Below are 13,075 nucleotides of genomic sequence, written 5' to 3'. Positions count from 1 at the left end.
ATGTGATAGAACACGCATCCATGCCACGTCCTCGTCTTCCCGGCATGTACACGACTGCCACCATGGCATCTATTTTTGCATATATCACACTATGTATGTTATAGCATTCGGTCCCACATAACAAAAGCATCAAGAGTGAGGTAGATATTATAGTTTCACATTATGCACATGACATGGCATGACATCTTGTCCCTCTAAAGTTTCACATCCTCCGGCATGTGCCACAGATATCTTTTGCAGGTTCAGTCTTCATTTAAGTCAACATACATATCAATTTTGTCATCACTTGCAACGAAGTCCAGTGCATCATCATCTCTTTCTTCATCTTCATCCATAACATGTTCATCCAAGCCTTCATTTTGACTTTCTTGTGAAACAAAGGGATCTGTATCGCCTCTTCTTTTGAACAATTTAATTCTTTTCCATGCAATGGGAATCTTCATTTCTGTACCATCCAACTCATGTGAGGTATAAGTTCCATTTCCATGTACATGCTTAACCATAGAAGGGCCAAACCATCTCTTTGAAAGATTTCTTATCACTGAATGTTGGTTTTCAAGACTACTGTCATACACCAACACCCAATCACCTTCCTCAATAGCTCTATGTCTGAGCCTGTGTCTTTTATCAAATTTGTCCTTATTCTTCAACCTTGCACTTGTAATCGTGATATTGCTATCTCAATATCTTGAGGCCTTCTTCTAATTTTTGTATGCGCAAGGCAAGAAGGTCTTCCCTACTCATTCCATCTTTCCAAGGCAATACATTCCATATGAGAATTACATCCTCAATTGGCATTATAGGTTTCTAACCATACATCAACTCAAAAGGCATGTAACCAATAACTGAGATATGTGTTCTACGATTAGCCCATAAATCATAAGGCAATAACCTAGGTATCTCATTTTCCATAAACCCAATGGAACTGTAACCAAATCTACTACCCACTTATAGTGCATGGCCGATGGGTAAGTAGGGTGTAACCCATCACGATGATGTACATTTTGTTGAACCGTAGGGAGAGAGCGCATGTAGATGAGAGGAGAGAGAGACAACATCATATGCAAACCCCAAAGTATGTGAAGAACAGACACACTGAGTACAAATATATAGTGGGGACTCCTAGCTATATATAGCATAAGTGTGGGCTCTCTATATAGCTCCAACAACTGTTGAACCGAAGGGAGAGAGCGCATGTAGACGAGAGGAGAGAGAGACAACATCATATGCAAACCCCAAAGTATGTGAAGAACACACACACTGAGTACACATATATAGTGGGGACTCCTAGCTATATATAGCATAAGTGTGGGCTCTCTATATAGCTCCAACACCCCCACTCAAATAGGAGTCCCTAATTGTGGATGAAAAAACCCTTGGGGGTACAAGGGAAAAACCCACAGCACCATATACATGCACTGTTGTATTAAAAAATTTTCAAGTTTACAAAACATGTTCCTGAGGAGGTACATCACTCCATACTATACAACAAACACCACGAAGGCTCATAAAAATTCTAAGGGAAACAAATTAAAAGTTTTAACTGCAGAAGCTTCATCACTCTTTGATCCCTTGTATATGTTGCGTAATGTGTTTTTCATCCTGTAATCAAAACCAACTCAAGAAACATATCGAAATGTGAAGGTTAGAAATAATCACATCACATTGTCCTTAGAGACGATTCGCGACGCCGCTCTGGAGGCGACATAGAAACAACCATAATGCCAATGCAATCACATGTGTAGACGACATAAAAACAAATGTAATATCGATGTAATCACATGTGCACACATATAAAGCCGAGATGTAATGAACATATTGGGGTCCCCAAGATCTCAACAGTTGGCAGTTGTCATTATCATGGCTTTACGTACCATGGCAACACGGTATTCACCATGGCATAAGAGACGCTCAGAAAAGTTTTGAAATAGCAATCATCATGGTTTTACGTACCATGGCATCAGAGACGTTTTCTTCAAATAAAGTAAAAACTATAAAATAGTTGTCATCATCATGGCTTTACGTACCATGGCATTATAGACGCTTAGAAAAACTTCGAAAAAGAAATCATCATGGCTTTACGTACCATGGCATCAGATACGTTTTCTTCAAATCAAATAAAAACTATAAAATAGTAATCACCATCATGGCTTTACGTCCATGGCATTGTAGACGCTAGTTTTGTGCAAAATCTGCAAAATCTCAAGACGATGACTGATCAATAGATATCTGCTTTGTAAAATCACGTAAAATATTTTATGAAAAATCATGACGAGATTAGTAGCATGTATTAAGAACCAAAGCCATGATCAATGGAGAAAAAATAAAAATAAAAACACAACAAATAATATCACCTTGATAATAAAGACGCGTCATGTAACTGCACCCATGACATCACGAAGCTCGATTTGGTGAACTATGTCGTTTCTACGTCAATTGAAAACTGTGGACATCATCTCATACTATAAGTATAGACCTTCTTCGTCCTCAAAACGAGTGTTTGAACCGGGTGGGTGTGAAGGTCTGAAATCGGTGGGTCATATTGCATCTGCGTTTCAATACATGCAGTGCTCCTCGACAATGTGTTTGAGCCTGCACTAGACCAGCAAATCACAGGTGGCACAACAGACGAAGCCTTCGGAGCTGATTGCAGAATGAATCGGAAGGCAGACTAGTACGGGGTAGAGCTATATATATATATATGAACGTCGCTTTTGCAATAGTAAGGGTGGTCAGAGTTCGTTGTTGCTTTACGGCATGCTCCCACCAATGTAATTATAGGCGTCCGCTAAAGAAAGCTTATACAAGAAGAGCTGAAAAGAACTAAAGTACTGTTTAAACCTATATGCGCATGTAATTTACCCCGGTGCTATCTTTGGACTCACGTCACATATAGCCTTCCTCATCGTTGCGCTATGTTTGGACTGCTATGAAAACATCACTGCGCTAAGTATAATAGACCAGTCTTATGACATCCCAAGATAGGGTCACTACGCATCCCGTGCTTCCTCTAATTCTGGAATTACTCATTGGAGAGGGCTAAATTGTGTAGGTCTTCTTTTTCCGCCACCTTTACTCACTGCTGGTAGCTCTCAGCAGCTCGCCTCTTCTGTTTTATTTGAATTGATTTTACAAAAGAAAATAAAATAACATGGTCATCGCGGCCTGGTTCTGCTTGCTACTGCAAACTCCTATTTATTCTTCTCGCTGCTGCAATCTCCCAAAAGCACTATATAGCGTCGATTATCAGGTGTACAACTTGAAAGAACAAGGCCTCCTTTGACCAGTGCACCAATCTACATATACTAAGCCTACACAGGACGTTGATTTAAGTTACATATACTAAGCCTACACAGGTCGTTTGCAATAAGGTACTTCCATACGTCGTGGGAAGTAGGCAGTTCATACATATCAAGCAAAAGGGAATCAGTAAGAGCAGAAAGAATATACAGACGAGCTGCTTTATCACGTCGTTGCCAATCCGTATAGGCAACATTCCAATCTTCAAATATAGGTCCTTCAGTGATAAGCACGTTATCATTATCCGTATCAACAGGCTGAGGCGGACAAACACAATTTCCAAGAACAACATCGGAGAGTTCATCGCCTTCAAGAATTAACAACATCTTTGCTTTCCAGCCTCGAAATCCTTGACCTTGGAAAGGACGAACAGAACGCTGGCGAGAGCCCACACTTATGCTATATATAGCTAGAAGTCCCCACTATATATGTGTACTCAGTGTGTGTGTTCTTCACATACTTTGGGGTTTGCATATGATGTTGTCTCTCTCTCCTCTCGTCTACATGTGCTCTCTCCCTCCAGTTCAACACATTTGAATACATTTGACAGGTTTCACAAGACTCCACAAAGTGAGATACATCTTTATACATACCTTTCCATCAATACCTCTCTATCATTTTAGTAAAGGTGGCCCATACACCTCTATGTCCAGCATTAAGACTCTCATGAAAATTTTTCATAAGCTCATTTTGAGCATCCTTATCATTCACAACTCTCAATGGCATTCCATTTCTTTGTTTTGGATGCTTCCATAAGTACCCATCTTTCAAAAAGTATCCATAGGCTTTTCTATGTATTATTTTGAACTCTTGATATGTCCACCCTTCCTGCCTTCTCAAAGTGCTTAGATAACGTCCAATGAGCAACCAATCACCCTGATATAGGTCGTCTATAAATGACTCAAGTGCATTTGACTGGCAAACATGATCACACTTTGCATAAGAGCTATGATAAAACCTTGTGCCTACATCATCACCCTCAATAACCATTTCTTCTTCATTTTCATACCTTGCTCTTGAAAGAATATCCGCAACTGGATTATTTTTCCCTGCAATATGCTTAAATTATGGATTTAAGGACTTTATGTAGGCAATCCATCTCAGCAAAGCAATGTCGGGAGTTGACCAGCTTGTGATCACTCCAAGAAGGGGTAGACAATCAGTCTCCACAATTACATTTGCTCTTATCAAATACTCTTTGTCACATTTCAATGTTGTGACTACTCCCCATAACTCTCTTATTACATGTAGATAGTTGCGCTGAGAAGCACTTAGGAATTTTGCTCCAAATCTCACCACATATCGCTTTCCATCATCATCATCTTTCCCAGTCGCCCATCCAATTCATGTACATGTGGGGCTAGAATCCACTATCACAATCACATGTCTTCCACAATCATAGTTTACTTTCCTCAAAGTTGGCGACATAAGCAACAACTAATTTAATTTCCTCATGGCATGTGTATGAATTTCTTTCCATTGAAACTTTTTGTTCTTTCTCAAAAGTTGATACAAAGGCTCTACTACATGTGCATAATGCAGAATCCAGATAACATAAAACACGCATGTACCCAAGAAGCTTTGAACCATAGTGACATTTATACATTTCTCTTTCATTCTCTGAATTACATTAATCTTTGGAGGACAAGGCCTTCTACCATATGGCCGACACATAGGTCCTACAATCAGAAGTTCATTCACACCAAACATTGACTTTTGGCCAAATAAGGTAAAGTTCACCTCTTCCAATCTTGACAAGATATTATCACAATCATTGATATGGTTTGCCACATACTTGCGACACCCTCTTGAGTCCAGAGACACATCTATATCACTTACATCACATCCTTTGATTGGCACATCATCAAGGAAAGGCATTGTGGTGTGAGGTATGAAGTTACGTAGGACTTTGTTCATACCATTCATCATATGCGCAACTAAATTAGTTTCTCCCTGAGGTAAGGTGCACGTCCTTATCATTCCCAAAGGTGTCCTCATGGTAGTTATTGGGGTTGCAGCTATGGCGGGTGATGCCGAGGGGGTTCATGGCGAGATGATGAGCAGCAGAAAACGATAGAGAGAGAGAGAGAGAGAGATCGACTCAGGTTGAAAAAGAAAAAGAACACACTATGTTCATTAACTTGAAAACCTTACATATAAATAACTTTGGCCATGCAAACTCAACTTTAACTGATCCTCCCTGCATGTATAATAAAGGGAGTTTCCCATATGCCAGACACCGCTACCGGGCTTGCATACCCAACAACCCCCACTCAAGCCCAAGCTACTTCAATGGACTCGAAACATACCATGGTAGAGTTCATTCACCTGAAACCATGAGTAGAAGCCCCCCCCCCCCCACCCTTGACAATAGCATAGGTGTGTGTGTACTTCCCTCAAACAACCATCAGTGTGAGACATACCAGAACCTGACCAAACAACAAAGGGCGGTCTTACCACTTGTATTTGTGGCAGTGTCTATAACCCTGTACAAAATTTTGACTGCATGGAAATAAATGACAACAAATAATGTAAAAGGAGGCTTTGACTGGAAAGTATATGACAAAACAAGACTATAACACTGAACTTGTAAAATAATGTGTGAAAACTTGTACTGCAATCTCGAAGTAGATCTAGATGTTCAACATCTGTTGATGTAACTCTTGGTTCTCAAAGCAAAATGTCGTTTTTGATATACCTGAACCTATTGCATGCTCTATGTGTATCAATATTCCAATGTACCCATCAATAATTTTGGATGGCTCATGCTCGTGTAGACACTTTCTTACCAAATCATACAAAGTGTGGATAATGAAGTAATGCCCTTTGCAATTGTTGCCAAGTGTTTGTTCTACCAATGAGCAAACTAGCACAAATTCTAGCTTCTTGGAATGATTTTTTGTGGAAGGAATCAAACCGACAAAAGTAGATGTTGACAACATTATTAGACCGTGTATAGGGGCATTTTGATATGCAAAAAACATGCCACCACCAATACCATGCACCACCTTGCCGGCTATAGACATCGCCATTGACAAGGGCATCTAGAAATGCACCCTCAATAGCTCTATGCTCTGTAGTAGCATTTTGAAAGGCTTAAAGATTGTGCACCAACTACCTCTGCAGAAGATAGCATTTTGAAAAGCTTGAAAAACTACACACTAGTCTTGAGGAGGTGTTTGATATGCAAATCTTATGGCTGCTGACTCCAAGGGCAGCGTTTTGATATGCCCTTCTTAGCCCAAGACAGCTTTTCAAAAGCTCTCTCTGCCAATGAGCGTTTTGAGATGCGGTTGGTTCACCTCGCCTATAGCGCCTACTCCCCGCCTACAGCGCCTTAGCCGACCTGGGCTCCCTCTTGAGATTCTTGTGTTTTCTCTGCCTGCTAGCTCACCGTTTGCAGCAGTTCAACAGGACCCTTTTGATACGCACGCCTGCCAAGGACTCGCTGGGAGCTCTGATATCGTGTGTTGGGGTTGCAGCTATGGCGGGTGATGTCGGAGGGGGTTCATGGCGAGATGATGAGCAACAGAAAACGAGAGAGAGATATCGACTCAGCTTGAAAAAGAAAAAGAACACGCTATGTTCATTAACTTGAAACCTTGCATATAAATAACGTTGGCCATGCAAACTCAATTTTAATTGATCCTCCCTGCATGCATCATAAAGGGAGTTTCCCATAGGCTAGACACCATTACCGGGGCTTGCATACCCAACAGTAGTCAGATCCCTGCTTTCCATTGCTAGTTGGAACTGATCATAGCTTGAGTACAAATCTCCCATAGAATATATTTTCCTTCCTGCAGATGCCTCTGCAAATTTATCTACAGTTGGCCCTAAACCCACATTTCAATTTGTAATCTTGTTGACGGGTTGTATTATCCTGGATAAAGCGTAAAGAACCATTTCTTGGAACTGTGAACCACCTGTTTGAATATGGAGAACAAGAAGGCTCCAAAATACCGATCTTGATCTTTTCATTAAGCAACCCAGTGAGTTTTGGCAAATGAGCCTTTGGAACTAGAATAGGCCTCAAGTAAAAAGTTACATGAGGGATAGTGAAGATCACCATAGGAGCAACAATGCATGGATCAACACACCCTATCTCATGAGGCTCAAATGCAAAAGCTTTTCCATGTTTGGCAAGCATGTTTTCAAAGAATATATTTTCAGCTTTTGTCAAACTGTCCTCGCAGCCAACCTTTAACTCCTTCAAAGAATCGTGCGTGAACTTGTGTCCAATCTTGCTTGGGTCACAAAGGCTAGGTTGGAAAGTAGCTTGTTCCATCTTATTTGTGCAATCTTTTGGTAGAGGTAATGCCACTGGTTTCACTTTCTTTACCACAGACTTGTACTTAGTATCCACTTGCACATCAATACCTTGAGCATTTTTGAAATCCTCAATGAATTTATACATTTCTATTGAGAAAACTCCTTTTGAACACGCAAATTGCAATCCAATAAAGACTCCAAGTCTTGCATAGTATCCACAAACAAACACTCATCAAACAAGCCTACAATGCATTCATCACCTTCTAGCAAACCATTCATCTCCAAACCTCTTTGTACACTATTTACATGTTGTCGTGCACCCTGCTTTAAGTCCTCACACTTTGTAAATGTGATAGATCCATAGTCTGTTAATCCTACAAAACCTATAGAAAACATCTTATTTGCATATACATCACGCGAGAACCTTTCCCTTCTTGTACCGCTACAATCCTGCTCTACAATGGTACATGGCCAAAACCCCTCATATCCCTGTAGTCCTTGGATTCTTTGTTTGTCTTTGGAAAGGGTTGCTCTCTAAGACTTTCAGAGTTCCTTTCATGGTCCACACAAATAGTAAGAAATTGTATTGCACGCTTCCCATCCCTTCTCCTTATCCTAGCATAAGCTGACCCATCATCCATCACCTTGGTTTCCATGCGAGTATCAATGATGTATGGCTACGTCCCAAGGATAAGAGGGTATGTAGACATCTTATCTACCAAGAAATTTTGGTAATCTTTCACATCCCCTATAGTCACTTTTACATTTGGACAAGCTCCGTACAACTCCCCTGATGAGTTGTTTGCTGCACAAATCATCCATCCATGATTTATATCAATTGGCCATTTTCCTTTTTGATAAAGACTCTCTTGACATAAGATTAATTTTTGACCCATGATCTATCAGTGCAGTGTATGGCTCTTCTAACTCTCCCACTTTCACTAGGGTCTTTGTAGTTGCTCTTGCCCAATGACTCTTAGAAAAATAACTCTTGTGAGTGGTCTCAAATTCATCTTCATCATCCAAGAAGTGAACCTGTTTTACTCCTCCCCTAGACTTGTAACATCGAGAAATAGTTTTATCACCTTGCTCGCCATAGACCTGTACTCCATGTGCATTTAAAGTCTCTTCTTCACCATGTACATGGATAAATTCATTAAGAGACTGTCGCTTCCACTTGATGATATCAATTATCTCTTCATGAAACTCCCTGTTTTCTATTCCAAGGACCTCACCCAAGGTAAATTCCACCTTATTATTCAACAAATCTTTTTAAGATCTATTGCCACTGTCAGGAGTTTTTTGGAGCAAGGGATTTCACATATGTACATATACATGCATGGTGCATCAAATAAAGAATTGCCCATTTTCCAGAGCCAGGTGGTTATGTGGGGCCCACATGTGTACAGGTAGGACAAGGTATACATAATGCATCGATTTTCAATATTACCAGTACCAGTGTTTTTTTTCTACAATAAGGAGGAGTTGGTAGCCCGTAAAACTTCTTGAGGAAGCTATCCGCGGACCGACGGCATGAGGTAAGCTGGTGCGTCAGATGGCATCTAGTGGCGTCAGGAGGGCGAATGAGGTCAATATTTGCACGCGGATGAGGATGGACACAACGTGGGTGTTTTCTTGTGAGAGTTATGCAGAAAGGTCATCATTAGGACCACTTTTTGGGGCCACTTCACGTGGTGGCGAGATGCATTATTGGAAAAAAGCTGAGTGCCAGGTGTGCGGATGATGCAAAAAGGTGACAACTATGCACTACGAGGTCAGTTTTTGGCCTGTTCGGGGTCCGTTTTAGGTCATCTAAAAGGCCAAGGGTGCCCAACTAATAAAGCTAAGTGTGGGAACTGAAAAAACAGAGAGAAGACCAGAAAAAACGTGGAGAAGAGAGGAGGAACAGCCGCAGGTGTGTTTTTGCTCATTTTGGAGCCTGTTTTGGCCGTAAACTGCTCATCCGAGGTCGGATTTGAGCACTTTGACATTGTAGACTGGGGTTTTGGGCCGTTCCGGACGCAATGGCGCTATCCATTTTGCCAAATTCCTCACTCTTTTTCTGCTGTTTTTCTGTGTAATCTTCTCCGGTGAGTGAAGCTTCTTCTCCAATTTGTGATTGTATCTGGTATCTTTTACCCATATTGTGTGAGCTGTTTGCCCCATTGGTGTTGGCCCAAGCTCATTTGTATCTAAACATCAGAATTTCTCCTCTTTTGAGCTGAGTTTTTGTGTGTGTGTGTGTGTGTGTGTGTGTCTCTGTGTGGAGTGGGCAAGTGGATAGTCTCTCTCCTCTCACTCCAGAGGTGTGTTCCCTGTCTCGGCCAGGTGTGTTGTGTAAGCCGAGTGGTGCCCCATAGTGTGTGTGTGTGTGTGTGTGTGTGTGTGTATCTTCCCAAGAGTGTGTGTTGGGTCATTATAGAGGTACTGTGTGTGTTTTCATCCCGCTCACATTCTTTGGTGCCCCCACGGAGGATCTTCTTCGAGTACCTTCTGCTTCGAGCTTCAAGCTTCGAGATTCGGGATTACAGGTTGCAGGTTGCAGACTACACGTTATAGGTACAGGTATAGGTACAGGTGATTAACACAGGTACAGGTAGCTGAAGTACAGTGATATACTAGCAGTGATGTCACTTGCAGTTGTTGTGGGTATGCATCACTTGGCGCCTATTTGAGCGCATTGTCTGTTGGATTGTACGTTACTTGTGGAAACTGCCATTGTACGCATTTGTGGAGCCATACTTGGTTGTATTTGGCAGTCCCAGCCATTTCTGAGACTTGGTCTGGAAGATAGTCATTTCTGAGACTTGGTCTGGACGCGATTTGCATTATCCTTCGTGTGAGGGTCGATAGCGTGAGGTTTTTATTGAGCTGGGGGATTCTCAAATGTGGAGATCCTTTCAGTGATACAGGTAGCTGGAGCACCCTTTTTGTGACCTCGCCATAGGCTATGTACTAGTGAGTCCTATTTGATGCTCGGGTTCTATTGTTGACAGTTTATGCATACTGATACAGTCTATATTTTGGGTTCTCATTGCTCTACTTCTGGGGAAACTCTGTCGAAATTTTCCCAAGTTATGATGGCTGGTTTTTTGGTATTTTGAGCCATTTATGCTGTTATGCTGCTGAAATTTTGACAAAAATCAGAGGTTAAGTCAGGTGTGCCTTCTTGGGAGCTTCATGGTTGGCTTTAATGGATGATCAAAATGGCCCTCAATTCACTCCATTTCATTTAACTCAAAGAATCCAGATTAATGTTCATGTGTCCAGGAAGATCTTTTTCCAGCAGCGCCTAGTCTTTATGTTCGGGCCAAGAAGATTACGAGAGATCTTGGAATGTCCTTTGCCTGTTGTAATTCCGATGATCAACTATGAAAACTCATTTGATGTGCATGTGTTTGTCCTTATCTAAAGTTGAGCTCCATTGAAGTTTCTGGGAATTGATTCAGTAAAAGTTTTGGGTTCTTGCACGTGTGTTCAAAGGGGTTCTCAAAGCATTAAACTTGGGTAGCCATGGCTTTCTCTTATCCGGAATTTCATGGAAGAAGTGGTGAAGATGCGGAAGACTTTCTGGAGCAAGTCGAGGTGGCATGCATAAGCAACAATATGTGTGATGAGGAGAAGATTTTGAGGCTATTTGGATTGCTTTTGAAAGATGAGGCCCGTGTTTGGTTCATGGATTTGGAAGCTAAAGAAGCAGTGGCTTCTTCTTATGGTTTGAGCCTTGACAAGTTTATAGAAGCTTTTTTAGAGCGTTTCCAAGTTTTTGAAGATGCAAATGCAGTATGGAATGAGCTCAATGCTCTTAAGCAAGGTTCTTGTCAAGGTGTTGATGCCTATGTACACGGTTTTACAGATTTATGGACTCGTTGGTGTGTTGCTCTTAAGGATGAGACCCCCCCTTATTCATTGAAGAAAAGTTCTTTTGTTGATGTTTGTCACCTTGGTTGCGGTTCAAGGTTGAGTTGAAGAAGCCCAAGTCTTTTGAAGATGCGGTATGCATTGCAAAGCATAAGGAATGGAAGTTTAAGCGTCTTGAGGAACATGGTATCAGTACAGGTATGCATGTGCAAGATGGATTTGACATGGAAGATGAAGTTAAGCCTAAGCAGGTGAAAAGTAGCCTATCCTATGATGTTTCTCCTTTCTTCCCAAGGTCTATTGTGAAGCGTAAAGAGGTCTTGCAGGTTGACAGGTTTCTGGACGAGCCTAAAGAGGTGAGTAATGCTTTGGATACAGGATTGAAAAGTCTTGAAGAGGATGCATTGGCTACTTGTGTACCTTGTGATTCTGGGTGTGAGTGTGAGGTTGAGGTTATTGATGATGAGCACGTATCTTTGGATACTAGTTCCTTGGAAATTAGGGAAGAGGGCAAGGTTGAGAGCCATTTTGTGGATTGGTTGGATGTGGAGCCTATTTTGAAGCCATATTTTGATGTATGTGCAATGATTGAACCGATTTGTGAGCATGATTGTGGTTTAGAGCAGGGATCTGTATTCTTGGAGGCTAATGAACCCATGCTAGAAGCTATGGATAGTGGTGCTAGCCATGATTATGATGTGGATGAAGTTACGTGTGATGATGAGTATGCTTATGATGATGAGAAGGGGTTTGGCATATATGAGTCCAATCTCAGCTATGTGGATGCCTATGCTAGGGATATGTGTGCTGCGGGGATAATTTTGTGCTTTGGATATCAACAAAATTACCTTGACACAATGCTTTTAGCTACTTGGTTGCATGATTTGCAGGTTGTTGCTATGGCTGGTGAAGCCAAGATGCCAGGTGATGAGTCACTTGAGTTGTCTCTATCGGTTGGGTTGAATGTGGCATGCAATATTTATGCTTTTGGAACTCCAGACAGGGCGGATGTGTTAGTTGAATATGCCTATGGTGCATTTTGGTTGATTGTTGACAAATGTAGGTGTGGTGTTATGATGCTTCTTGTGAATCAGGCGATATGCCTTTGGCCTTTTGATCCAGGTGGAATGAGCATCTACTAGTGCTGCTGCTGAGCATGAATGCTCTAGCAGGCTAGGGGGTGGGCAAATTATTTCAGGAGTTTTTTGGAGCAAGGGATTGCGCATATGTACATATACATGCATGGTGCATCAAATAAAGAATTGCCCATTTTCCAAAGCCAGGTGGTTATGTGGGGCCCACATGTGTACAGGTAGGACAAGGTATACATAATGCATCGATTTTCAATATTACCAGTACTAGTGTTTTTTTTCTACAATAAGGAGGAGTTGGTAGCCCGTAAAACTTCTTGAGGAAGCTATCCGCGGGCCGACGGCATGAGGTAAGCTGGTGCGTCAGATGGCATCTAGTGGCGTCAGGAGGGCGAATGAGGTCAATATTTGCACGCGGATGAGGACGGACACAACGTGGGTGTTTTCTTGTGAGAGTTATGCAGAAAGGTCATCATTAGGACCACTTTTTGGGGCCACTTCACGCGGTGGCGAGATGCATTATTGGAAAAAAGCTGAGTGCCATGTGTGCG

The sequence above is a fragment of the Adiantum capillus-veneris genome, chromosome 13, assembly GCF_014529385.1.
Source record: "Adiantum capillus-veneris isolate H3 chromosome 13, ASM1452938v2, whole genome shotgun sequence".
Taxonomy (NCBI): domain Eukaryota; kingdom Viridiplantae; phylum Streptophyta; class Polypodiopsida; order Polypodiales; family Pteridaceae; genus Adiantum; species Adiantum capillus-veneris.
This window is presented reverse-complemented; position numbering follows the sequence as displayed.